Raw genomic sequence first — 27,387 nt, 5'->3', positions numbered from 1 at the left:
ACTTGATTACACAGAGTCCAGATACCATTCTGTGTGCCATGAGACAATACAAGCAGAGAAGTTGCTGATAATGGTTGACTGTAGTTGGAGTGCGGTGCAAGACCCGTAATTCAGTCTGAAGTGTTAATAATCCACAGGGCTACTTAATATTTTTCTGTGTTTTTTAAACATAAACTCACTGTAGTAAAAAAGTTACAGAATTTTAAAATGCTCACTGAACAAGCTGAATCTTTCTGTTTAATATTCAGGTTCCAAACTTCCATAAGACTTCAACTTTTTGTCCCAGTTCAGGATGGAAGAAGTGACCTGAAACATTGAAAACATTCACAAGGTAGGCGGATAGAAAGTGGTTGTCCTCCCAAAGTCTGGTTTTCAGAATAATTCCACCCCAGCTTACCTGGTCAGCATGCGAGTTACACTATACCCAGCCACATGGTCTTTGCCCTATTGCTCGTCCATCCTGCAGGACAGCCAGCTACACCCATGCAGCCACTGCAGCACAATTCCCAACGGTGATTTTTTTGTAGAAGAAAATTGTCCCTCGTGCAATGGCTTGAGGAAATCATGCTATAGCAGTTGAAGTAATTATTGCCTCTCAGTAAATTGCTCCCCCTTTACCTTAGCTGCTGCAGTTCACAGTGTCACAGCTCAGACACTTTGCTGCTGGTCGAGGCAGCAAAGCCAGGCTTTACTTGGAGGTGGCCAAAGCAAAAGCCTTTCTCTTGGCACTCCTGGGCAGATGATGGCTTTTGGCAGAGAGCTGGAAGGGAAAGGTGAGGACAGCCATGGCAGGTCACTACAGCCTGTCCATCAAAACCTTAAAGACTCAGCTACACTCCCTTAAATACAGCTGAAGCTGTTTGCTGCGATCCTTCTTCCAGCAGGCCACTGATACAAAAACCCAACGTCTCTTCCCACCTACTTGAGTGCAGAGTCAGGCATCTTAAACAGCAGATCCCACTGCTGTCAGGTCCAGCAGATGAGGAGTGAAGTTCCCATCCCAAGCCACACCTGCTGATTATCAGCCCCGTTGATTTGCTGATGCACAAATGCTTGCTAAATCATTGCAGGCAAAAGCAACTGATATGGCTTAAATCATGAAACTAACTTGTCTAAATTAGGGTAGCTGATTTTGCCTGATAGCAATTTCAGGGATCATTTCTCAACTTCACTGCTGGTAACATTCACCTCCAAAATGCACGAGAAGGTGGTATGACTTTAGGGCAGTAATCTTTCCATCAGCGTATCTATATCTGGGAGGCAAACAGCCTTCGTGTAAGCCGCACAAAGAGGGGTTTGAGCTAGTGACTGATTTTGCATGGCTGCAGACTGGGCCGTAGTCACACATGCTGCTCTGCCAGGAGAGCGGTGGGGAAAATAACCCTACCTATCTGGGGACAGCAAACTGATGAAGGTTTAACGTCTTCAACCAGAAGTTGTCAGTTGCTAACATTAACTAGAAAAAAGAACCCCAAAACAGGACTTTTTTTGCTAGCATAGCTGCACTCACACAGTGCATTTTTGGAAGCAATGGTAGTAAGAACTTGGAGGTAAGGGGTTTGTGTTTGGGGTTTCTTTTATTTGCACTCCCAGAGAACATTGCTCCACTGACTAAACATGGAAATATAAACTAGGTCCTCCTTGGCCTCACCCCTAGCAGGTATCATTGATGATGATCTCGAGGAACCTCATGGATTGCTTGTGCCCTGCTGTGCTGTCCCTCCAGCAGCTCTCAGGACAGTTGAAGGCCCCCATGAGAACCAGGACATAGTAACACAAGGCTGGTCCTACCTGTCTGTAGAGGTCCTCAGCCACTTGTAACAAACACCTACTACAATGCCACCCTTACCTGTCTCCTCTTTAATCCTCACCCATTCTCAGGTGAGCTCCTTCCTAAAGAGCCCTGTTGCAGCACTGGTCATGGGATCCATCCCACCCCATCTCCGTGATCCCAACCAGATGCCCTGTAGCTGCACACAGGTCTCCAACTTCTCACGTTTATTCCCCGTGCTGCTGGTATGACTGCACAGGCACTTCAGAAAGGCACCCCTGCACACTGACTTCCTAGAAATGGTTTTGGGGATTTCTCCATGACAGTGCCTTGTAAGCACCTCTTTGCTCACATGCAAATGCTGAAGATGACACCACTTCAGCCGTTTTGTTGATTTTGTGATCCCTCTCTGTCACATCACCCAAGCCCTTTGCTTCTTGACCCTGTCTGTCACTCCCTCCCAGGCTGCTGGTTACTGTCCTTCCCCGTCGTTCTTCGTGCCTGTGGTTTTCTGGGAAACGGGGAGACTCATTTAAACTCACTGCACTAGAAAAGAAGTTTGCATAGTACAAAAATTCCACTGAAACCTTATGCCAGGGCTATTCAGTCATTGAGAGTTTAATTACACAGACATTGCCTCCATACAAAAGTTGTGTTGACATAAGCTATATTGATTTAGTTATATCAATATGACTATCTTTGATTACGTCCAAGTTGTGGACACATCCTCCTCTAGCTTCTGTGAGCTGAGAAGGCTACAGCTCCCTGCAGGGAGTGGCACACAAAAACCCACATTCACTGTTTTTTCCATGACCATACCCAGTGTTTTTTGCAGAATTTCCAGACAGCTGCAGCCAAACCAAACAGATAATGCTCCAGATAAATGCCTTTAATTCTGCTAAAAGGAAATTTCCAGGGTGGGGGGAAGAGAACATTTGGGTTTCTAGCTGTGCTAAAAACTTGTTAGGGGGAAAAGCGCGAGGTTGAGAAGAGTAACCTCTTCAAAGTCCACGTCCTCAAAAAGCAAGCCGGGAAGCCTTTGCCGGGGCCTGTTGCAGTACTTGCTGCCACCCAAGGGAGATAGAAGAAAGCGCAAGGGAAGGGCTGAACGCCCTTTCTTCTTTCTCCCATCTTTGGCACTCACCTGTTTGCTTTCAGGCTGGGCAAGGCTGGAAGGAAAGCAGTGCTCTGGTGTGCTGTCAGGACAGGACAGAGCATCCTCTAACACCGGAGCAGCGACAGCCCGGATTTCATTTTCCTGATGAAGAGACACGTGGGCAGAGGAGGACGTGTGCTACAATGCCAGTGGGAAATTCCAGCATGGCCTTGGCACAACCACACTCAACAGATTTATCCTCTTAAGCCCAGCCAAAAGCACTGAAGAGGGTTGTTGTCTGACCAGTAGCAAATTCAGAAATGTATGATGCAGAAGACAACAGCCCTGGGGCCGTGGTGGGAGCAGGCTCTCACCCAGCATTATCGATACGCTGCAGGGCTCGAGGGACACGGCAGCTCCGTGCAGGAAAAGCCATCGCTTCAGTTTGTTTCAGTACCCCTGAAGAAGTTCCCTTAGGAGCAGCGGGTATGGAGATTTACTCTGTTCTCAAGTGCTTCTCTGGAGCAATAACCTCCCTACAAAACCAGAACCTATCCCATCTGCATCACAATTTAAAATAATTGTTAAGTTAAATTTTATTGCTGATATATTAAAAGAAAATCCGTTATCACTGTTTAGACAATCTTCTTAACTCGCACGAGATGATGCTGTTTATACTTTGGTATAAAGTTCAGGCTCCTTATATTTTGCACCAGATGCACTGGGATCACTCAGCAGTAAAATACAGCACGGACAGGGGGGAACCTGACACAGAAAGCTTCCAGGTAGGAGAGTGCTGTGTGGGTTGGTACCTGTGTAAAAATAGGGATTGTCCACATTGAAACTGGCTGAACTCAAGCAAATTTATTTTTAAGCAAAAAACCCCAAAGGCAATTTTTTGTTTTGGTTTGATTTTAATCCTCTGGGAATTTTTTCATTTTTTCAGTAAAACAGTTCAAGGGAATAGCTTCATTTAAGGTTTCATTACCAGCAACCAAAACAACAGTATTTTTCATGGATAAACATGAACTTTCAAAGGATCCCACTACCTTTGCAGGGCATTTGCTTCCATCAAAAGACTAGTTTTTGTCAAAATTTCCCTTTAGTGAAATCAAGTCAAACGGATCCTTTGAGCGGGATTGGATTCTAGCTGAATTCCAGTTTGCTTTGAGGATCATGCCCTCCTGTGGGTATCTGTTACAGCTGCAGCAAACGTGCTCCTTTGTGAGCAGGCTTCATTTCTTCTTTTTCTTTACCAGCAGCTTTTCTAAATAAGGTTCTTTCACCCAGACCCACCCCGATAGTGTACAGGCTGAGAGGGATGAGATCTGGATTATGCAACACGTTGCAAGAAACAAGGAAAAATTAATTCCAGTGATCAGCTTGACACAAGAGGTGACAGACAGGTCGCTAATTAAAAACAACAGCCTTGTGATTACTCCCCCGGTTCCCAGGACTTTGTCGAAGGTTGTGTGCTGGGCATTATCAAAAATTTCTGGATATTGCTGGCAGGGTACAAGAAGACAGGGAACCTCTGCTTTGGGTTTCATACAATAATTGACACTTTAGAAGGAGTAAGAGCACATCCAAATGTATTTTACATTTCTTTTGCAGAGGTACAGATGCTGTGCAGTGGAGAATCGTACCCTAAAAACTAAAGTGATAACAGATCTACAACAGCATGTTGCAGGTGATACTAAACTGGTAAGGACTGCAGGCACTTCTGAAGGATTTCATTAAGCTCTTAGTAAATTTGAGTGATGACTCAAAATAAACATGATGCAATTCAATATGGCCAAATGCAAAGTACGGTGCTTAAGCAGGAATAAGTGACCACAGTATTGCAGGATCAAAAATAACTATTTACGTAGCAGTCCTGTAGGAAAGGCCTGGATTTTTCTTACAGAAAAAAACAGTGTGTTGTTTCATTTAGAAAACAGGAGATTGAGGGAAGAAATGAGAACAATCTTCAAACACATCAGCAGGTGCTATTAAGAAAAAGATTAATCTGGTCTCAATTTCCCATGGTAAAGGTGGATGGTTATGTGCATTCGATGGCTTCTCAAAAACTGTTCCATCTCTGTTTTCTGTTTTACTGTTTATTAAGCAATGACACCCTCACGTAAAAGTTGATCTTTTTAAATATCCTTGGCTTAAGGGTCTACAACTCATTAAGAGAGCAACTTATTTTTCTTTGGAGCTTCTCAAAATCTCGCCCGGCACGTCCTTGGTGCTCAGACACACAACACTGAATTTTTCCAGGATAACTATCGAAAGCAAGTATACTAACCCCAAATCTGTGGACAGACCAAATGCTAACCAGCGAGTCCAGTCTCTCCAATTTATATTGCCTCACTCAGTCACTTTCTCTCCGTCTCTCCCTTTTCCAGTAACTCCTTTCCTGATATGTTAGGTAAGAAAACTAATAATCCTGCGGCATTTGGAGCTGGCTGTGTTATTGGAGTCTCCATGGGTACAAATTCCACACACTTCCTTGGCTTAGGCTGGGACATACTTTTCAGAAAACGTTACAGAAAAATACATCATAAAAGCTTTTTATTGCATGTCAATAAGGTGATCCTTGAAATCTTGAAATGTCTGACAGGGATTTTTCAAAGCAATTGAAAAGTGCACGTGGTGATTCTGCTGGGTTTAACTGGGGAAAAAAACCAATAAAACCTCCACAAACAAAAGTATTCCGTAAAGCTTTATAAAAAACACTGCTTTCCTTGGCAGCACCTGCTTTCAAAAACCATAGAGAAGAACTGAGACCGACCTAGAGCACGTATTGGTTTTCATTATGCAGCTCTTACTGCCAGAATTAAAATAAACAGGAGAGGAGGTGGGGAGCGGAGCACCTCCCGCTCCTGTGATTAAAGCAAGTGTCTTAGCCACCTCAGATCTCTCAGTCATTTTAAACGTAAGAAATGTCCAGGATATAGGACTGGCTTAACTCTGCACGGGTCAGGCCAGCTCCAAAGCAGCGAGGTTGTTGTGTGTTGGTGGGAGGTGTAATTACTTGCAATAAGAGGAAGAACACATCCCCACTCGTTTTTAAAGCTATCCCTCCATTCATAATTTCTTCTTTAGGAGCAAAAATGTATTTAACCTTAACCACAAAGCCATGACCAGGCTCATCATCATCATCATACTATCAAGACCCTTTGGTTGCAAAGAGAATTTGAACAACAGAACCATCTTAACTTTCAGGTATGTTTAAATTTGTCACCTATTACAAAAGCAAGGTGAAAAAGAGAAAAATCACATTAATAGCGGTGTCAGTGTTTCCTTCACCATCTTTCTTGGGGACAGACACAGAACTCGGCCTGCATGAAATGCCAGAAAACCAGAGAATTTGGCGGTTCTTTGCAAAAAGACCGGGACAAGATGGCTCAGCATGAGCTGGGGTTCTTGCAACTACTTAATATTTATTTCCAAGGCAGTTGCTTTAACTATCTGGAAAGGTTTGTACATGCTGATTTGTTTTTATAGAAATCTGTATCCAGAGGAGCATCCCAACCCTACAGGGGCAGAATTTGTGATGCCCACTACAAAAAGCCTGTTTTTTTCCCCAAAAATGAAGGAATAAAGGCTATCCTTATAGATAGGTTTTAGTCTGCATGCGTTCAGGACAGCTGCCACTGCCTTGCTGGTGAGGCTGGGCAGTCATGTCCAGACTGGAAATGTCAGCTTAAGGCTACAAATCCCCTTCTTCACCCAGCACAATCTTTCGTGTCTCTCCTGGTCGCTCAGGGAAGGGATTTCAAGGAAACTCCACCTGAAATCTGCTGAGTTTCCAGCCTGAACCCCTTCCAGGAGGGCAGAGGGTGTCCGTGCTGGATAACACCGACTCTCACCGCAGGCGTGGCGGGGATGTTCATTTAAGGGGAGAAAGTGTAGAGCTGAGGTAGCTGCTGCTTTTGCAATTCTGTGCATTCAGAGACTATAGTTTAGGCTTCGTTTTCTCTCCACCGCCAACATAAAAACATCAGTTACATCTTCCCGCCCATAAGCAGGTGCTCTGTGGGTTTTCATCAAAGACACAGACAGTGGGATCGAGCGCGCCCTCAGCAAGTTTGCAGATGGCACCAAGCTGAGTGGAGCGGTCGACATGCCTGAGAGACGGGATGCCATCCAGAGGGACCTGGACAAGCTGGAGAAGTGGGCCCGTGTGAACCTCATGAGGTTCAACCAGGCCAAGGGCAAGGTCCTGCACCTGGGTTGGGGCAACCCCTGGTATCAATACAGGCGGGGGGATGGAGGGATGGAGAGCAGCCCTGCCGAGAAGGACTTGGGGTACCGGTGGATGAAAAGCTGGACATGAGCCGGCAACGTGCACTCGCAGCCCAGAAGGCCAACCGTATCCTGGGCTGCATCACCAGCAGCGTGGCCAGCAGGTCAAGGGAGGGGATTCTGCCCCCCTGCTCTGCTCTGGTGAGAGCACTGCTCTGCAGTGCTGCGTCCAGCTCTGGGGTCCTCAGCACAAGACAGACATGGACAGAGTGGGTCCAGAGGAGGCCACGGAAATGATCAGGGGGATGGACGCCTCTCCTATGAAGAAAGGCTGAGAGAGTTGGGGTTGTTCAGCCTGGAGAAGAGAAGGCTTTGGGGAGACCTTGTTGCGGCCTTTCAGTACTTAAAGGGGGCTTGTAAGAAAGATGGGGACAGACTTTTTAGCAGGTCCTGTTGTGACAGGACAAGGGGGAATGGTTTTAAACTAAAAGAGGGGAGATTCAGACTAGATATAAGGAAAAAATTTTTTATGAGAGTAGTGAAGCACTGGCACAGGTTGCCCAGAGAGGTGGTGGATGCCCCATCCCTGGGAACATTCAAGGTCAGGTTGGACGGGGCTCTGAGCAACCTGATCTGGTTGAAGATGTCCCTGCCCATGGCAGGGGTTGGACTAGATGACCTTTAAAAGTCCCTTCCAACCCAAACTGTTCTGTGAGTCTATGATTTTCCCCAGTGCGGTATCCCAAAGCCTTGTCATGCTGCACATGTACAAATATATATATCTGCGGGGTGGCTGTATTCTGCACATCTTCCGGCCAAGCGCAGATGCTGGGAGCCGTTCCCAAGCTGCTGGCAGATGTCTCCTCCGGACTCGCTCCGGCTCCGCACGGAGCTCACCGGAAAACACACTTGCTGCTGCTGCAGCCGTCCGGGGTTCGAGCCCAGCATTTTGTGGACTTAGCCCGTTCTTTAAAACCCGGACGCTCCATCGGGAAGCATTTGCTGTTAGACGGATAATTTTGTGTCATGGGACGATGCTGCTGCTTCTATCCTTACCCATCGCATCCCCCATCCAAACTCCCAGCGCTGCCGGTGCCTCATTTCGCCTGCGCCGGGGCGGGAAGCGGGAGCCTGTACCTGTGCATAAGGATGCTGCGCAGCAATTCACTTATATTTCTAAAATTTGCACTAAACCAGGACCCCCAACCCTTGTTTCTCCATCAGCTCCCACCCGTGTCCCCCCCCTTTTGTTGGTTGTGACTTCACAGCTGGTCGCTATGGAAACGGGTTGATGTCAGGGGGAACTGGGAGCTCAGGTAGGGAGAAACCAGCGGCAACTCGGAGAAACCACGAGCGGACCAGATTTGTGCCGTTGCCCGGGAGCCAACGGGAACTTTTTAATATTTAATATTAAATATTAATATTTAATAGCGGAAAAATTAACTTTTTTTTTCGATGTCAACGCGCGGAGCTCACAGGGTCGCAGCTTTGTGCCCATCCGCGCTCCGTGTCACGCACCCGGCCAACCTCCTCCCTCCCACGGCCGCCCCCCTCCTCCCACCCGTGCCCGGGGCGGGCCCGCACCGTCCCACGGCGGCCCGTCACCCCCCCCCGCCCCCGCCCCGCGCTGAAGCGCCAAAGCGCGCGCCAACTCTCCGCCCCGCCTCCTCCCCGCCGCCATTGGCTCATCCCCGCCGCCTCCCGCCCCTCCAACGACAGACAGCCGTCGCGCCAATCGCCGGCGGCGCCCCGCGGCGGGGTGGGCGGGGCCGGGCGGTGACGTGCGGGGAGAGGGTAGCAACAGTTGCCTCGAGACCCGGCGCCAGGCGCCATAGTGACCGTAGCCCTGGAGACTGTTACTTGCCAACGGGAGCAACGCGCGGCCCCGGCGGCCGGAGCCCAGCGCAGCCCGCGGCGCCCGGCGGGGAGGGCAGGTGAGCGGGGGCGCGGCGCCCCGCCGGGGCGGGGGGGCAGCGGGCCTGGCCGCGGGGGTCCCGCCCGCCGAGGGGTCCCGCCCGCTGAGGGGGCCCGCGGCGGGGTGGATTGGGGGAGGGAGGCGAGGCGTTTCGCGGCCCCCGCGAGGGTCGGTGAGGCGGGGGGCGGCAGCGGACTCGGGGACCCCCCCGCCCCGTCCCGTCCTGTCCCTCCGTGCCGTCCCGGCCGCAGGCTTCGCGCCTCGGGACGTTTCCCCGGGGTCCGCCACCCCTCGGTGCCGCCCGGGGCTGAGGGCGCTCCCCGCGCCGCCCCCGGAAAGTTGGGAGCGGCGTCGCGCCCGGGCGGAGCGGGGGAGGCGACACCCCCCCCCCCGCCTTCCGCCCGCCGGTGCCGCTGCCCGGGGGCACCGCCCGCAGCGCGGCGGGCCCCGCTCCGCGCCCTGCCCGGGCAACGGGGATCCGAACCGTCCTCTCGCCTACGGCGTGGCGGTGCCGGTCCCGGCGGGGGGACCGCATCCCTCCCGGGGGGGGGAACGGGCAGCAGCTCCCGCGGTAACCAACTTCTCCCCGGTTCGTTTTTGTCCTTTAACTCCTTGTTCTGAGCATCGGGTTTGGTTCGGAACAAACCTCGGCTACTACAAACCCCGGCGGGCTCCGACCCCCCTCCCGCGGCGGAGTGAGCTTGCAAGTGCCTGGTGAGAGCTGGGAAGAGGGGGACAGGCCAGCCAGCCCCTCTGCCTTCATGTTAAGAAGCTTGCATACCTCTCGTGTTGTCTCCGTTTTCCCCCGGGCACTCCTAGTCTTTACTGGGGGTGGGGGGGTTGGTTTCAACTGCAGCTCATCCCTTGAGTTTGCCAGAGCTCTGAAATCCCAGCGCTTGCTTTCTTGTTGGTCTTAGAAACGAGCGAAAATTGCAATAAGACCTATTTTTAAGCATCTGCCGACTATTCTTGACTTGGTTTCTCCTGTTTGTTTTGAATAAACTATGTTGTGAAACTAGAGTCGTCTCCTGTTAAAGCAGGATTTTGTGTATGTGCCTATTTCAAGCGTGAGTTCCTGCAGTGATTAAATCTTTCCATTCTTTGACTTAGATACTACTCTAAAGTCTTTTTTTGGTTTTGCTATTGAAAGAAGCAAATCTTACTAATTAAAGAGCGAAGTGGAATAAATAATAATTTTATTAAATCTACTTTATGTTTTTGCGCTTGGAATATCCTTAAACTGACCATGCTCAGCTTCAGATTCATTTGTTATTCAAGGTTTTTTTCAGCTGCTTCTGCCCAAACTTTTCAACTCTCCATCTCAGTTACAAATCACTTGAGAACAGAGAGTAATTGCTGGCTTAAAAAAAGAAGAAAAATCAGTCTCAAAATACAAACCTTAAGCTCTCAAACACTGGGGTTCCTTCTGTGCCTCTGCTGTTTGACTTTTGCATGAGTTTGCTTCAGTCAGTTTCAGATGAATTCAGTCCTATCTCAGGTTTTATTTTAAAGTTACACGTCTAGTGGAAGGCAGTCAATATGGAGGGGAAGACATTTCGGAAGGCCCTCTCATGGTTACCTATTTCAAGACGGGTTGAATCAGCCGCTGAAGGTATCTTTCTCTGTTGAGGGAGTCTAGGACGAGCAAAGTTTGACTTCTATATGGCTGAAGTCAGGTGAGGAAAAAAACACATGTAGGATCAAATTGTGGATGTTGGATATCTGACATCAGGACTGGGATGCGGTGGCTCTGACAGTGACGCTTATTGTTTCATTTTGAAAATCTTAGTTCATATTTTAAAAACCCAGCACATCCCACTGGTTCTTTACCTCTCAGTATCGCTGTCCCAAGGGACATGAAATTTATTTGAATTTTGAGAGATGTTTTGCATTTTGCTTTTGGCTTATACAGATGTGGGCATGCTCCGTGTTTTTTTTTGTTTGTTTTAAGCCTTTAGAGTTCATGCTCTCTAAGCTGTTCCCGTAACAGTGAGGTTTGGAAATACTCATCTTTTCAAACGGAATTTGGGTTCTCAGGTAACTGCAGGATCTTGGCGTTAAGGGTGAAAGTGCACACAAAAGCAAGTGAGGGGTTGAATACTGGAATTTCTTTGTCCCTGCTTGCTTTCTGCAAAATGGGAACGATCCTGATGCATTCGTGGATGATGCTAAGAGCATCCACTGCCACAGAGGAATGCAAGAGCCAGGTCTGTCAGACTTCACGCAGACAGTCCCTGCTTTGCATTTCCCTGCTGTGCCATTTGCATCTCATGAATTCCTCTCATAGTACCGTGTCCCTGTCCTGGGGCCCTGCCTGCCAGCTCGGTTTGCTGCCGAAGGGTCCGAGCAAGTGCGAAATCCCAACGCTGTGCTACAGCAACCGGAGAGGGTGTAAGACGTGCAGGCAACTTGCTGGGTGCCGTGGCCATGGCCCAGTGTAGAGGATTCTTCCTTAGCATCAAATCTGCCCTCTCAAAGAGTGTTTTGTAGGTTTGGCATATAAATTTGTAGATTTGGCATATAAATTTGTAGGTTTGGCATGTAAATGGAGGCCCATCTTCATCAAGGGACTTGGCACCACGTGTCCCGTTGAGTCCCCCGCAGCAGAGGTGGGAGGGACGGAAGGGGTCGCCCATCTCAAGACTTAAGGCTGAGTGCGGTCTAGAGAGAGTAAAATGTTAAATCATGTGTTATGTACGTGGAGGTACATTAAAAATACGCTGTCTGTATATTTTTGCATGTGTAAATCTGAAATGGTAATTTAAGGCCATAATTGTTGAAGACATGAGCAGCCAGTGCCACTGATGTTGTGCGTCCTGGCTATCTGCTGGGGTAAATTCTCCAGCTGGGTGTCTTCTTTGCCACTAAAATCACCTCTGTACTTGTTACCCTCTTCTGTGACAACTTCTTCAGGGCTGCCATAAATGTAAAGCCTCAGTCAGTGGTTAATAACTGTAGCTTTCCCTAGCTCGATCGCAGTAAAATAGATGGCGCCAGTCATTGTCTTTAAATAGTCTCATGCTTGTAACACCTCAGAGCATTGACAGCTGTTGTGTTTAATCACAACATGTTTTCGCTTTTAATACAGGCCTGTAAACATAGCTGTTTGAACGTATTCTAGCACATTTTCCTTGTTCAGTTTTAGTATTCTAGAGCTAAAAGCGTCCTGTGGCGTGCAGGGTCACAGCGCAGGGAGAGCAGTGCTGATTCAACAGGCGTATCTTACCACTCGGCTTCTCAGCCAAAGTTTCTGCTGGAGGCTGCCGAGTTATATTTAAACCAAGTTTTCCCCTCTTTCCCTCCCTCGAAACGAATGCCAGCGCAGTTAACGTCTGGACGCCCGCCAGCTGGAGCTGCCCGGACCAGCGTGCCAGGGCTTGCCGTGGGTGCTGCGGGGAGGAGCACCTAACCTCCCCATGAGTCAGCGCGTGCAGCTCGGTGATTCGGGATTATGTTTCTGATATTTGAAACATATGCAAGGTTTCTTTCTGTAATCTGCGCTTTGAGACTCGGTATTTTGTCTTATTTGGACTGGCAGTTCTTTATTCCTCTGTTCAAACATTCACAAATCCGCCTTATTGTCTAAGAATGTGCTGGCTTTCTCACGTTAGGCTGTTTCCGTCGAAGTAGCATATGAACTAATTATGCCATAAATACATAAACAGACAACAAAACATTTCTTCAGCGCAAGCCATGTACCCATTAATACACGGAACAAAGAGGAATCTTTTCGTATGGGGCACTACCTACAGAAAATCTCTTTCCTTAACACAGAAAGCATGGAGGAAATTATTTCAGGACACATCAGTACACAAACTGTTTCCAGTTAGGGGGGAAAGGAAAAAAAAAACAGACCCACCTTCAGCTTTGGGTCATGTTTTTATGAAAGATGGCTATGTCTGCATTTCACCCAGCTAAACCAGAAGGGCTAGAAAAGTTTAAATTTCCTTAATTCGGCTGACTTGTTAAAACAATATGTAGTTATGTATAGACATGTGATTTCATGTCAATGAATGCAAAAATCTTCCTCTTCCGATGATATTCCTGCTTACTTAGGACACTGGGGGGGCTAGGCAGTATCTATCCAGCATTAAATTTATAAGGAGAATTTTAAATTGCAACAGAAGCAAGAGTCTTCCCGAACAGAACTTTATAAACTGTTCTGTGTTGTTGATCTGGTATTACACAGGAGTTAAGAGCTGTAGAAATGCCAAATGAAGGCATCTGAAAAGTAATTTAAAGGCAACTGATGCTTGCTTTTTTCCTAAATTAGATTTCTATTAAGAAATTAAGAATTTCTTTTTCTGAGCTTAATAAACGCCGAAGAAGTCTCAGCATAGTACAAATGTGTCATAGTGATGAAGCTTTGAAAGAGATTAGCAATTGAACATTGCAGTTACTTTCGAAGAAACAGGGGTCACAGAATGCTGCGCCAATGATGACTTTATCTAAAGCAAATGCAAAAAAAAAAAATATCGGATTGTTTTCTTGTCACAAATCAACAGTCTGCTGAAGGAAATCCTCAGTGTCTCTAGCAAGAAGCTGACAGAAGAAATAATTGCATTGACTGCAGCGATATTCCTCACTGCTGCATCATTTAGTTCATTGATGCATATTATGACCGTCCAGTCTCCACAAATCGTTTTTTTCTGTTTGAGGTGGTTCTTCTCTGGCTTTATGTATCTGAATGTGTATGAGGACAAACGACAGCAGGTACCTGTATGTACGCTACGATGAAGACCAGCAGTTTGAGACACCTCTCTGTCTTTTGTGGCAGAGTGACTTCATGCTCAGACTTCTTCAGGACATCTCTGGTTTTTACAAAGTCTCTAGACCTTACAAAGAAAATGCAGAACACAATCAGAAACAAAGCGAAAGCAGGAGGCAAGAAGTCTTCTGCGGATGCCACCATCTCCAAGACGTGTGTAGCAGCGTCTCTCCGTGGAGATCAGCACCTGCTCTTCAGGAGTTGTCCTGTCGCACCTCTCGGGGCAGCCCAAGCTGAGCTGGCGAAAGCACTTTTCTGTTGCTTGCTACATCTATGCCATGAATTTTGCTACCGTAGCTATGTGGTGCCGAAGGGGTGTGTTTCCCTGCTGTGCCCTTGCCAGCTGATGCTGTTCTGCTGTGAGAAATTCACAGTGTGGGTCAGGGTTTCCAAAACGTCGCCTGCTCAGCTCCCTCATAGGAAAGGACTCGGGTTGTACTGTGGTACGTGGCACCAAGCTCCAGGGTTTGGGGCAGGGAGCATGCAGGGGCAGCAGGAGACCTGCCTCAGTCCTGCTGCCTCCTCTCTTAGCCACCAAGTGGCTCCTGGTGTCGTATGCAGATGGAGATGTTTGCATGTGGAATTATATTTTCTCCGTCCCTCCTAGAGAAAGAGGTTCATGGCTGGATTTACTTTTCTCCCATACAGCTTTGGAGTATGCATTTTGCCTTCCCCATCGGGAACTGAACCCACGCTCGTATGCAGCAGCAGCAGACGTGTGCTGCAAACACGTGCACGTCTCCTCGGCAGGCATGTTATGGACGAGTGAATCCTTGTAAAATCCTTGTAAAGTCCACATGGCCTGAGTGAATTTGGGTGTGAAGAAAAATGGTTCTGTCTCGATACTGAGTTTTATAAGCGCCCAACTCATTTGGAAGTGCTAGGATGAAATCAATGCTGAATCTATGCGGTGATGCACCAGTTTTTCAGGAGTTTGTCTGGGATTCCGTGGTTGGTGGTTCTTCGAGGTTAACACAAGGCAGAGGGCCCCACTGAACTAAGCCCATAATTAAGATGCTCCTTCTTTTGGAGACGTCACTAGCTAGGACTGACAAGAAACATGAGGGGAAGAAGAGAACAAGGAAAAGGCGCGGGTGGAATGATTATAAGCAAACAACCTAAACATAATAAGCAATTTCCTTAGCTGCCACCTAGTTAGTCATTGTGAGACTATTCTTTAGTATCAGCTTAAGATCCCATTGCCACCATGACAACCCTGGGACTATTCTGGATAATTTCTGGCTTAACACACAGCTGATCAAACATTCATCTTCTTTTGGGAATTACATTAGTTATTCTATTTCTTCTCATCCCTGGTGGAGGGTACCTGGGATGCTGGGAGTTCAGTGGGTTTTAGAAGAAGGAACTGTGTGCTGACAGGTAACACCCCTACCTGTGCTAGATAAGGCAACATTGTAGGAGGAACTTAAATCTTCATGTTTACAAGCATAATTGGGAGTGTAAAGAAAATTCTGCTGTTGCATATTAGTCCACAGCTAGCCAGCTGGGCAGAGGGGCTCACCTATTTTGTATGCTTTGCTAGTGGGGGGGGTGTGAACGGTGGGGTACCAGGCCGAGGACCTGTCTGACCTCAGTATGATGTTTTCAAATTGAAGAGCAACTGCCTGTAAAGATCCTGTTCTGCTGGTCTGTCTTGAGTAGCAAATACACTGTGTTTTATGGGTCTTTGAGTTAGACTAGCCTGCCTTTGTGTAGCTGAGCAGGTAGACAGTAGGACACTTTACAAGGACTTTTTTTTTTTCCTAAAACAGTGCTACAATGATTAGAGAAGCCAGAGCACTGAGCATTTAATTTTTATTATTATCACGTATAGACATCCAGCAGCCCTACACGGCGATGCAGTGGTGGCCTGAATACAACAGTGGTTGAAGTTACTCTATTCACTTGATTTGGAAAGGTTATTCACGGTGGATGCCTCTGTCTTCTAGAATGGCATAGTCCAGATGATCTGAGCATGTTGCATCTGATGATAGCTTTCGCATAAAGGATTTCCCATGTTTTGTTGCTCGCAGGACTGGGTGCCGACATAGTGGAGTTCTAATCAGCTCATGTGAAAAGGCCGTTTTCTTTCTTTTCCCTGCTTGGTTTTCTCCAAGATCTGATCCTGAGCTGAACCAGTGTTTGATGATGTGTGGGTTGGATTAGTGCTTCTTGTGCCTACAATGGGTTCAGAGGCCTTTACTGGCCAGTAATGGACAATTTCACAATTAGACAATTTCTTAAGTATCCTTTACTTGGCGTATAAACGAGGCTGTGGGACTGGTTAACAAGGCACAGGGACAGTAACTCCCATTGCAAATGGCATTCCTCTCCCCGTCGCCCCATGGCTGTGGCGGCAGAGGGTTTCACCAGCGTCCGAGGACAGAACTGAGTCCTGGACAAGGCAGGGCTTTGCTGAGAAGGGTGGAGAAGGCAGCCCTTGCCAAGCGGTCTATCGCTGCCTCCCGCGGGCGAGCGTACCTGTTCTTCGCTGCTCGGCCAAACCTTTCCAGTCTGCTGCAACGCTGGAGAAGGGAAGCAAAAGGAGGCATCTGGAGATGTGTGTGATTAGGTGGACAAATGGTCCATCTCCGTGCAGCTAGGGGATGCTCACGGGAAATGAGGCTGACGGCCGGATTCTGCACAGAGCTGGATATTCCAGTTGGTTCAGCCAGATCTGGGGCCTTTCTGGCAAGCAGGCAGTAGTCTCGTATTTTCTCTTACCCAGACTGTGTTCTTGTTTGGGTAGTCAAAAGAATTTGTGCATAGCCTCTGATAAGATGAAGCTTGCAGAAGGCTGGGAGGAAGCAAGTTCTGAGATAAGACCAACCTCTCAGTGTGTTGTAGGTACACCGCTCGTCAGTGTTGTCACCTCGCTGGTCTGTGCAAGGATATCTTTCTCCTTCTTTCTCCTCCCCGGAGCTGTCTTGGATGGTACAGTCAAAAAAACAACTTGAAATCCATCTCTGGGCTGTGAAACGTGGGGGTTTATGTGAGTAAGTGCACATGGACTAGTTCTGTCTGATTTATCTTCAGTCCTTGCATTTAAACAAATATTTTATGTGCTGTTTAAAATCCCACCCCCTTGCCCCCAAAGAAGATGAAATGCAGATCTTTTCAAATATTCATGACCTTAAATGACCAATCATGGGAGGAAATTTTTCTTTAATAGGTACAGATAATGAGAGAAATAATGGCTTCTGGTCACCAAGCTAATCTTCAGAGCTTCCTTCTTCCTAGCAAATATTTATTCTTCTTAATATGATAGATGTGCACCATTGTTCAGAAGACTTGCACCCGCCAGGAAAGTGAAATATCCCTCACCCAGGTCCTAAAACCCTTGAAGAAACTGGGGCTTGCCTGCAGGCTACCCATCCTCCACAGCTGTTTGAATTCATAATGCAGATTTTTCTGTATTAATTACCTTCCCCCAATTCACCCTTCATGTTTTAGGCACCAGCTCTCTTATATTCACCTGCTGAGACTGATGACCTGCAGCACTCTGACTTGGGCATTGCAAGGGCAAAGGCTGTTCCTACTCGTGGCTTAGCCTAAAGATCTGTTGGGGTCGATGTTTTCCTTCAGAATAGCATTTATTATGGTCGTTTCCATAAGATTGCTCCCAACACCATGATCAGATAATATTCACCAGATAGGAGCCACTGGCAGGCAGGAAGCACTTAGATGGTTAGAACTGCTGCTTGCTGTGCTAATAAATGGACTTATTTAAATTTCAGAGTATTTGTCTTGTATGCTGCACCCATCAGAGATAATTGTGTAAGATAAGGAGTTGTACGCCAGATAATTTGTGGTTCAAATTATAGCAGAGAAGCAAAAGTGCTTTTTTGATTCTTACCGCTGCTGTTTTCCACATTTTCATTCTTCCCAATCTAGATGCTGCTCAGAACTTAAAAATCTTAAAAAAAAAAAACAAAAAAAAACCAAACCCAAAACCAAACAAACAACTTGTTTTTAGATTAAAAATGCAGTCAACATTTCTGTAACATTTAACAAACTATGTGTTCCCAGACGTTTACCTGGCTACTGGAATTTTGAGTCAGTTCATTATTTAATCTTTCTTGAGGTAGAGGCACTAAGTAGAAATAGCTTCTTTCAGACTTATTATCTAATATCAGTTAAAAACCATGAATGTTGGAGCTGTTACAGTGCCAGGAAGCCCCGACGTACCCTGATAATCTGTTTTCCTGGGTGCAGTACAGCAGTGCCGTGGGGGCCGGTCTGTGCCCCAAAGTGCTCCCAGTGGTTTCATGGGACGGGCAGAGCAAAGATTGTCTTACGACAAAGATGGGGGTTAATTATTTTGTGCTGGCAACGTGTTTTATCCGTCACGGAAACCTCCTCTGCAGTCCCCATCCAAGACATTCCAGTGTGGTGCCTCATCAGCTGCTGCTGCGTCATCTCCGTACTGTTGGGAAGGGCTGTCGCCACAGCTTTTCGTTACTAGGGAAGAGCCCGATGTGCCTTCAAATAAAGGATCTTTAGGCTATTTAAGATACATAACCCTTTCAGAGATCAACTTCACTGAGAGCAAACACCCTCCTATGCCTTGACGGAGGAAATGCATGACGTGCGAGCTATCATGTCGGTGCTTAATAAACAAACTATAACTGCCTAATTTTTTGAGTTGATTTTTGGGGGTCAGTATTCTGCTTCTTAACACGGTGCAAGGACACAAGTATGGGCCAGGCAGTGCCTTTCTGCTTATTCCACTGTGTCTGTTGTCATGGTGGATTACAGGTAGTGGATTGCAGAGTAAGTCCCTCCTAAATATAAACTATGGACCGGGTACTTTTTTGCATCTTTTTCATGGATGAAATCACTCACAAAAACATGATCTGCCATATTGTAATGCTCAGGAATTTTGAAGTCCCCTACTGTTGCCCTGTGAGGAAATGTGCTTTGTCTTTAGCTCCACAGGTACCAAGCAAGCTCTGTCTTCATCTCTCATTTGTAAAAAGCACCAATCATTACTTCCTTGATGGGGACTGAAAGGAGACATTTTAATATCAAAACATCTGAGGGTGTGTCTATCACAATAAAATCTCTCTGTGTGTTTATGCAGGCCTTGAGGCTGTATCTGTATCTGTGAAGATACATGTATATTTTATTTTTTTATATATATATACACACACATATATATGTAAAAATATATACCTGTATACGTACATACATATACATTATGATAGAGTATAGTTCCAAGAGCACGCCATGCTGAAGGATGTTTATTCCACATTTCTGATGCACCTCCTTGCCTCTGGACCCAGTCCTCGCTGGGGTTTCTGTGCCACCTTAGACTCCCCTGCGGGACTGTGCTCTGAGGCATAAATTAGGCTCTGATCTAGCAAGTCCCATCTTTTCTGGTCCAGAATTTACCGATAGATTTATCTATCGGTACTTCTGAGTCTGTTTGGGAAACCCTGCTTTATTTGCTCTGTGCTTTCATTTACATTTTCCGTTAGGGAACCTGCCTTTTTTCCAGGAGCCAGAAAGTTGAGATGGGTAGACTCATAGGATTAGTATTTGTAAAGAGCTTTGAAATCCTTAAGTGATTGCTGCTTTACTCACTGATCAAAAACACATACGCGTTTTTTTTGGATGGTGTCATTATTAAAGGTCTTTTCCAACCTAAATGATTCTATGATTATCGCTGCTTCATGCCATTTCAGAATACTTTGTGCAGAGACATTTGCCTTTTACCCTCTGGACACTGCGAACGGGGATGCATGCTGCACGGCTCTGGCTGCTCTGTGTCCTCTTAAGAGAAGCTCTCGATGCAGTTGCTGGCTTCTCTTTGCTCCCCTGGATGTGCATGGGAATGGTCCTCCAGGAGAAGCACCTCCTCGGTGGATTTTCCGCCCCCAGTTTGCTCTCCCTTCTTCAGAGGGCTGGCAATCTTGCAGGGTGCTAGCTGGTGAAGATGCAGAAACCATGCTCAGAGCCATGTTGGTCTTGAAAAATTGAGAGAGGGAAAACAACCGACCAACCCCTGGAGAAATTATTTAATTAGAGAAATGCTTTTGGGGAAAAGAGCGATTGGGGGATTTCTTGCTGAAGTGACTCCAATATCATTCTTCAGGCTGTTTCACAATCCAAGTGAACACACATGTAGAGTGCTCTCAAAAAGTGAATTTTGGAACAAAAATATTTGGGAAGATTAACTGTAGATGAGCTCAACTCTGTTGTTCCATGTTGCTCTGTTTGCAGCACCCGATGAGAAATGCAGGATAGTTTCAGTGACACTCCTTCTCTTTGCACATTTCAAGAGACAATTTATGTCGTGGATTGAATTTTTCCAGTGTATTCTAACCTCATGTCCTAAAAAGTCAAGCTTTTTTCTTAAATGCCACCAAATAACTAAATTAATACATCATACATTGCAATTCTTATTCATGTTCCCCAAAGAATTACTTAATACTTTGGTGATGAGTCTCTTATTAGTCTATCATTAAGGAATTTTTGTGATAGCTTTCATTTTGGCAGCTACTTGGTTGAATTTATATTCTGATGCTGGACAACAAAATGTTCCACAGTGAACATTTTGAATGCATCTCCTGATTTCTAGCTGCTTTCTTCATACATACGGGTTGAATTACATGATTAGCCAGAACATTATGCAATATTTCTGCTGGAGAAAAGTAAATTGTCTATGGATTAATTTCTGCTTTACACTTCGGGCTTATAGCCATCCTAGGCTAATAGTGAATTGAAAGTTGGTACGAACTTACAGCCTGTGGCCTTTATGCAATAATTTTTATAGCTTTTTCTCGATCAGGTTTATGAAAATTTCACTAATTTTCTTGCATCAGAAAATTAAGGTAAGGGTTGAGCTGCTGTCTGTTCCCTGGAAGTATGATTTTCCCCCAAATCAGCAGTAGCATATGCTGATCAGTTCAAGAAGGTATGCAGTCATACGGTCCAATAATGTAATAACAGAGGATTTTAATTTTACAAGTCTGCCCCCCTCTCCACCCCCCAGAACTCATACTCGGCTGGGTACAGCGAGTTGACTGCGTTATTCCTTTGAGACAATAGTGTGTTGAAAATCTATTTTGGAAGGTAAACTAATCTCTGTACTGATGCCATTTTATGAGTTTATAACAACAGTGGGTGTTTTCCCACTGCAGAAGCACAAACAGCGTTCTCCCTTGGACACACGTGAGCACACACTCGCAGAACTAGAAATCAAGGCTGCAAACACAATTTTTTTAATTTCTTTTTTTTTTCCTCTTTGCAAATGGCTTCTGGCATCATTGCTGTAACTGCCTCTTTAGAGACAACAATGTCTCTTGTGAACTTAATATAAACTGCTTGTAGTACTTCTTTGAGACCATTTCTTGACTTGTATCTTTGAAGGATCCCTCTGAAGCTTCGTGTCAGTGTTGGAGGGTGAGCTAGCTGACTTTTTTGGCATAGAGTGGTTGTGGGAGAAAAAAAAAATCTTATGTGAATGCTCAGCTGAACGATGTGCATTATTTCTACTGGAGTGCTTTTTGCCTGAGCAACCTAAGTGCCGATGCAGAGAAGATGATGGTGCTTTCTCTTTTCTCTCCATCTGCAAAAAGTAGAACTTCTCCACTAAGAAAATTAGTGTCATACTTGAGTTTTGAAAACTGCTGTTAATGTCTTGATTGTGTGCACTTCTCTGAGCTATACCACTGAACTAAACCCATTCACTTTTGATTTACAACATGCTAAATAAGAAGAGAAGCTGACCCTTCTGTTTTGGAAGACTGAACTGGCAATTCAGGATTAACAAAATCTACTTTTTTGCCTTTGAAACAGGCAGATGGGATGATTTAATGTATCATTTGCTAAAGTTTATTTTGACTGAAGTCTGATGTCAAGTAGCATACCAAGCAAATATTTAAGAATAAAATACCATATTGCTGACTTACAACTCCAGTTGCTGTTGGTTTAAACTAACTATGGTTATAAAATCACTCGTATTGGCAAAGGTTCTGTTAGCAGAAGAGTAATTGTTTGTATGTAGTATTTTAAACCAGTGTTTTCTGCTATTACGTTAATGGAAAGCATGTTTTGACATCTTCCCCTTAGCTCCCTGCCTAAACTGTCTGGATTTGGAATTCCATGTGGCTGCACTGAAGAAACTGTTCCCTCTATGCCCCACCCGAATCACACTTCTCTGTACATAAAGGAGCCACTGAAAAGGTTAACTGTTTTTTAAGAGAACAAATCATTCTGCTTTTAAAACTGGCACTGCAATGGTCTTTACTGGCTACCTGCTGAACTGAGGCTCTCTAGAGCTATTGGAAGCTTTTTTAAAAATGCTTCAAGTTGTTTGAAGCACGTTTGGCTCGTAAATACCTACAGATCATAGCCCATGAGAGACCTATGAGTCAGGGAGTAAGAAAGGGTCGAGTATGGATTGTGTAGAAACCCCAGTCCCAATGCTTCAAGTAACAGAATAAACTGATGTTTCATTTGACAGTGCCAAAACCCATCCATAATTAATGCTCCTCGACCTGTCCTCTCTCCCCTTCATAAATGCCTTTTTTTCCTTCTTTGTCTCTTTGGGGAAGAATGCTGCAAATTTACCCTATGGAATGGGGAGATTAGTGTTAACATGTCTTCTGGCTTTCTTTTTAAAGACAGGTTTATGCAATTCAGTCAATGAAAGGAAAATTAAGAGAGAGCAGTAATGGGTTGATAGCGAAACAACTCATAATTTAAAAAGGAAAAAAAAAAAGAATCCCCAATACCACGGGAAGATATGAATGCTGACTGATTCCTCTGATGCTTTTGAAGCGGCGCAGCTCAGAGAGGAGAATCAGTTTGAGGTGATTTAATCAAGCTACCCGTGCAATCTCTCTTAGGGAAAAAAAATCCATTGAAAGCTTCACAGCCCACACAGAGGAGCAGGGTCTTGGCTCTTAATATCTCAGACTGATCTCCCTCTGCTTCATATAATGACAGATCTTCAATTGTTCTTCAAAAGTTGCTGCTGATGATTCAGAGCGATTCAGTGTTTCTTGCACTGTGCTTTTTGCAAAAAACAGAATGGGTCGATGCTTCAGGCAATTCTGGAGGATGCTTAAAACCGCAGTATTCAACTGGTGCTCCTGGAGGCACGGCTGTCCAGGTGCTACAGCCCAGACAACATCCTCGCACCTCCATAGTTGTTCCAGAAAGAAAATGGCTGTTCCTGGTTTTTGCAACTTTGCTACAAAAGTCTCGAGTCAGCTGTGGTGTCCCTGTGAGGGAGGTTGACCTTGCTTATAACAATAACAAGTTTTGTTAATCCTTGCGCTGTTAATAAGGCTCTTTGTGTGAATTTGCAAACATCTGGGCGGCCGAGGGAGTTCCACCTTCCTCCAGGAACCTGGCAGAAGAGGCCTGATTGCCCCCCCCCCCCCCCCCCCATCTCATTCATGTCATTTAAGAATTAAAATCTGTGCAACTCTGACTGACGTTCAGACCATCGCGGTGGGCTGAACACGAGCGCAGCGCCTGCCATTTCGGTGATGGAGTGGCACAGGAGAGACCCTCCGCCCCATCTGGGGGGTCTCTCTCCATTTAAACTCTGCCTGAGCGAGCAAGTGTGGCAGGCTGTTGCCATTTGAAATATCTATGAGAAAAAGAATAAGCAGGTATCCCAACTGCTGAGCCTTGTGGTCCCTCACTTTATTTGTCAGGTCAATGCACTGTCCCCTGCAGTCACCCAGGAGAAGACGGTGATGCTTAGGACATTGCTCCTCACTCTGCTTTTTCTGCTCCTTTGTAAAATGCCGTATCATATAACATGTGCTCTGTTACAAAATACTTCTTGACTGCAAGAGGTTTCCTAGAAAACTTTTCTCTTTGCTAATGGTGCTGCACTTTTATACTAGTATTTGCTTTGCTGATTATTTGGTCTTAGGAGGTAGTTACTTTGTTCTCAGCAGCTGATGGCTTTCCTTTCTAGAGGAGATGGATTTGTTTTTTCCATCCCTGAATAATTTAGATACTATTGATAGCTTAAAAATATTGTTTTGCAGAGTAACTAGGTACTTGCATTAGACAGCAAATTAATGCCCTTCTGTATTTCCACCTGCAAATTACAAAACTGCTACATGAAGTTTACTGTTACAAAGCTTTAGGGACTCCAATTTAGTTTTTATTTAATCAATTTATTTTGTGGAGGAAAATTTATATCAAATCTGGCAATCCTTTTAATAGATATGTTTCAGAAATGAAATGATGTCTGATTCTGGTTCCAAATGTGCTGTGAGATTGGTGTTAAAAAAAAAAGCCCAAAACAAGTCCCACAATTATTGCTTCTCTTAATTGTGAAATGGGCAGAGCCATTGTGTATAAAGAGATTTGTTTTAATGTTAAAAGGTTTTGTCATCCTCAGCTGTAGCCCACTATTGTTGTTTATGAGAGCAGCCCCAACCCAGAAAATGTCTCATAACTTGAAAAACAAACATTTTCTGGCTGGCCTGTATTATAGAAAACATTTAGCCTGAAAACTTAAATTAAGACGGTGGCATAAATTAACAGGATGCTCTCAGCTGAGGCAAATACTAATTTGTTTGGAACATGGCGATGTGAGGTGTGGTAGAGAGTGGTACCCTTCTAGTCCCTGAAAGGATGCAGGCGTCGGGGAGGAGTGTGTAAAGATGTAAAGCGAAGCGTGCCCGATGTTCTCATTGCTCGTTAGCTGGTGGCTTGGCTGAACACTGCCATTGCTTGGCAGCTTGTGTTTTGACTGCAGTGGGGCCTTCTGCATCTGAAGAGAGGGTCTGATACCAGGACCTTCTGATACCAGGACCTGCTCTGTACCTGGACTCCTTCCCAGGCTCTGGAGGTGCGTGGATGCTCCTCTCTGCTCCTGGTCTTCCTGCTGTTGCTCAGTTTGCAAGTGGAGGCATTCTTAGCATTCCTTCCAGTCTGCATCGTAGCTACACAACATCTAATTACACTTCTCCACAACAACTAGCCAGCAAATTAACATTATAATGGATCTTAAGGTTTTGTAATTACTCAAAAATGTCACTGGGCTGGAAGAGTGCTGGGCTCTGCCTGTCAGCAGTCTTTCCTCCCAGGGCAGCGGTGTGCAGCCGCTTCCTTCTCCTGCCTTTGGAGTCTTCCTGCAGGTGAAAAATTTGTTGTCCTGAGGCCTTTTTGTCCTTAGCAGCACCTTCCTCCTCTGTTGTAAAGGATTCTGATAATTACTTTGGATACAGGAGTGTCACCCAAGTTTGGGACCAGGCTCTCAAGGGGAGCTGAACATGTTGCTGAATTTCTTTGCTGAGCTGAAGTATCCCTGCCATTTCTAAACACCGGCAGCTGCTGCTTTCTTTTGTCCTGTTCCGATTTTGATTTTTTTGTTTCTTCAGGGAAAATGTCTACTGAAATTGCTGGAAGAGTTACTTTTGTCAAAGATGGAACTGGATCACTGGAGGGAGGAGAGCAGAAAGCCTTGCACACTGTGTAGTCTCTCAAATTCTACCTTAGCTTGCCCTTGGGCAGGGCAGCTGCATCCCTTCTGCTGTCCGTCTCCTCTGCTTTACAGCTTTGTGACCCCTCCTGGCAAAATCGGGGCTTTATTATCGCAGGAGGGTTACCACCTCCGTAGAGACGCCTCTCGCCGTTCGAGGGCTGGATGCAGCAGGAGCAGTAGGGATGTTTGCATTGCTTCACTCCGGGCACTAAACTTAAATCCGGATTTTAGACTCCCTGCGTAGGCAGCGCAGAGGCAGTTACCTCCAGAGGTTGGCTCAGAGTAGCTGCATCTCCTGGTATACCAAAAATGAGGGCTTCAGCCCCTAATGAGGGTGCTTGGGGTAGGTGGCTAATGCTGAGTGCTGGAAATCCTATGCATCCCATAGTGCCTGCACCAAGAGCATCCTATAGCTAAACTGGGTATATTCAACCCTTACATGGCTTTAACTCTCTTTCCAGCTTAGTTTAGCCAGCATTTGCTTTTGGGAAAAGATCCGTCTGCTCTGAATTGAGGTTGCTGCCTTTTTGTAGAAAGGGGGGAAGGAATGAAATAATAGTTAATACTTAATGCATATGAGCAGCAATGCTGCTCAGGTTGCCTAGCAGCCAGTTAGACAAGCAAGAGAATAGAAAGGGCTGTCTGAGTGAACGTGGTTGGAGCTGGTTTCTTGGTTTGTGTGTGGAATCTGACCCATGCAGTCGGCTTTTTTTTTTTGGGAGGGGGAAGGAGATGGTGGAATTTACCACTAATGGATATTTTAGCTCTGTCGGATCATCTCTATCCACTCCCCCACCCCCATCTGTTTTTCCTTTTCAGTTTTTCAAGTTTAACTTGGAAAGCTCTAGCCAAAGGGAGGTGTTAAAGTTTTGTATGGTTTCTGGAGATGGAATGGGCAAAAAAATCTCTCAAAGTGACTTTTTCCTTCTATTTAGGACTGTGTCTCTAGAAGTCTGGAGATCATTAGCATTTCACAGTCTCTTCAATATACTGCTCAGTAAATGCTGTATAGACTGGAAATAGCTCCTGCAGTCACACTTAACGCTTCTAACATTGCTCTCATTCTTGCAAGAAGTGGATGTACATTTCATTTTCTGGAAAGCAAAAGTAGAACGATGCCTTGAAAAGAAGGGCGGTTTGAGCCGCTATATGATTGCAAATAAACTGCCCCCTCTTCCACGAGGCCAGAAATTCCCCAAAGTATAAGGTTGGATTAAAAACCACTAGGGGATAAAAATAAGAAAGGCTGACTGTTTAAATAGTGACTTTCTGAAATTGCATGGTTCTTTTTATTTTTTCAGGAAAAGTCGGAAAGCTTGAAACCCTTTTTCTAGTCAGGCATAGCTCTGTGGGAGTAACAGGACTCCAGCAACTGAAACCCTAAAACCCCCCACTAGCATCCTCACTTGAGATAAGAGAGGTGTCAGCTCTCAATTTTAATGTGTTTTCCTCATCCCAGCGGTAACTTTTTAGCATATTAAAGCAGGAATGAGGGCATTTAGCAGAAAGGAATGGAATGAGAAGAATCTTGGACTTAATTTGCCCATCTTAATAAGGAATAAGAATAGTGGCTTTTTCAGGGCAGCTAGCCTCTTTTACACTCTGAAATGAGTTGATAGGTCTTGGGTCAATGCCAGCAAAGATATTCACTCTAGTAATTTTGGTGGAAGGACCAAGGAGCGAGGGAGTCTAGACAGCGAGTTTTGGCTTCCCTCGCAGGCTGGCATTTGAGCGAGACCAGAGTTATCAAGAGGTTGGTCAGGTTCATCTCTGCTTCTTCGGCTGTCGTGGCAGAGATGTTCCTCTTAGCCAGAATTATCTCTGGAAGTCCTTTACTTGGCCAAATGTTGCAATGTTAAAGCATCTTTTAACCATATTTCACACAGCTTGGAGATTTCAATGCTGAAGTCTACCATAAGGCAATAGGTAGGATGGGCAAGGATACTGTTAAGTAAAGGAGCTTATTTTGAGTTTACTTTTTTCTGTACTGAGTGCAAATGCTACCAGATCACCTCAAATAGCTGCAAATGGTGTGTATTTTATCCCTTTCCTGGGCAGATTCTTCAAGTTATGACATTTCTTAATTTTCAGTTGTCATTTTTAAGTTGCCAAGCTATGCCGAACTCTTGGCTGTCTTTGC

The 27,387-nt window shown here is 45.6% G+C and overlaps 1 protein-coding gene and 1 long non-coding RNA gene across 3 annotated transcripts in view; both read left to right on the top strand.

The window, feature by feature from the left end:
* Window positions 1-6,071, top strand: LOC142093692 (uncharacterized). Its single transcript, XR_012677493.1, has 3 exons — window positions 1-331; window positions 4,482-4,571; window positions 5,958-6,071. It is a non-coding gene; the product is annotated as an uncharacterized LOC142093692 (long non-coding RNA).
* A 2,779-nt stretch (window positions 6,072-8,850) lies between these two features.
* Window positions 8,851-27,387, top strand: part of RFX2 (regulatory factor X2) — a 61,205-nt gene continuing 42,668 nt past the window's right edge. The window contains exon 1 of one of the 2 annotated variants that reach the window (XM_075175518.1): window positions 8,851-9,034. The gene's annotated coding sequence lies outside the window, so the exon portion shown is untranslated. The remainder of the gene's footprint in view (window positions 9,035-27,387) is intronic. The other variant, XM_075175516.1, reaches the window with a different exon arrangement.

This window comes from Calonectris borealis, chromosome 28 (assembly GCF_964195595.1).
Source record: "Calonectris borealis chromosome 28, bCalBor7.hap1.2, whole genome shotgun sequence".
Taxonomy (NCBI): domain Eukaryota; kingdom Metazoa; phylum Chordata; class Aves; order Procellariiformes; family Procellariidae; genus Calonectris; species Calonectris borealis.
Note: the sequence above shows the minus strand (reverse complement) of the source record. Positions and strands in the feature narration are given on the sequence as shown.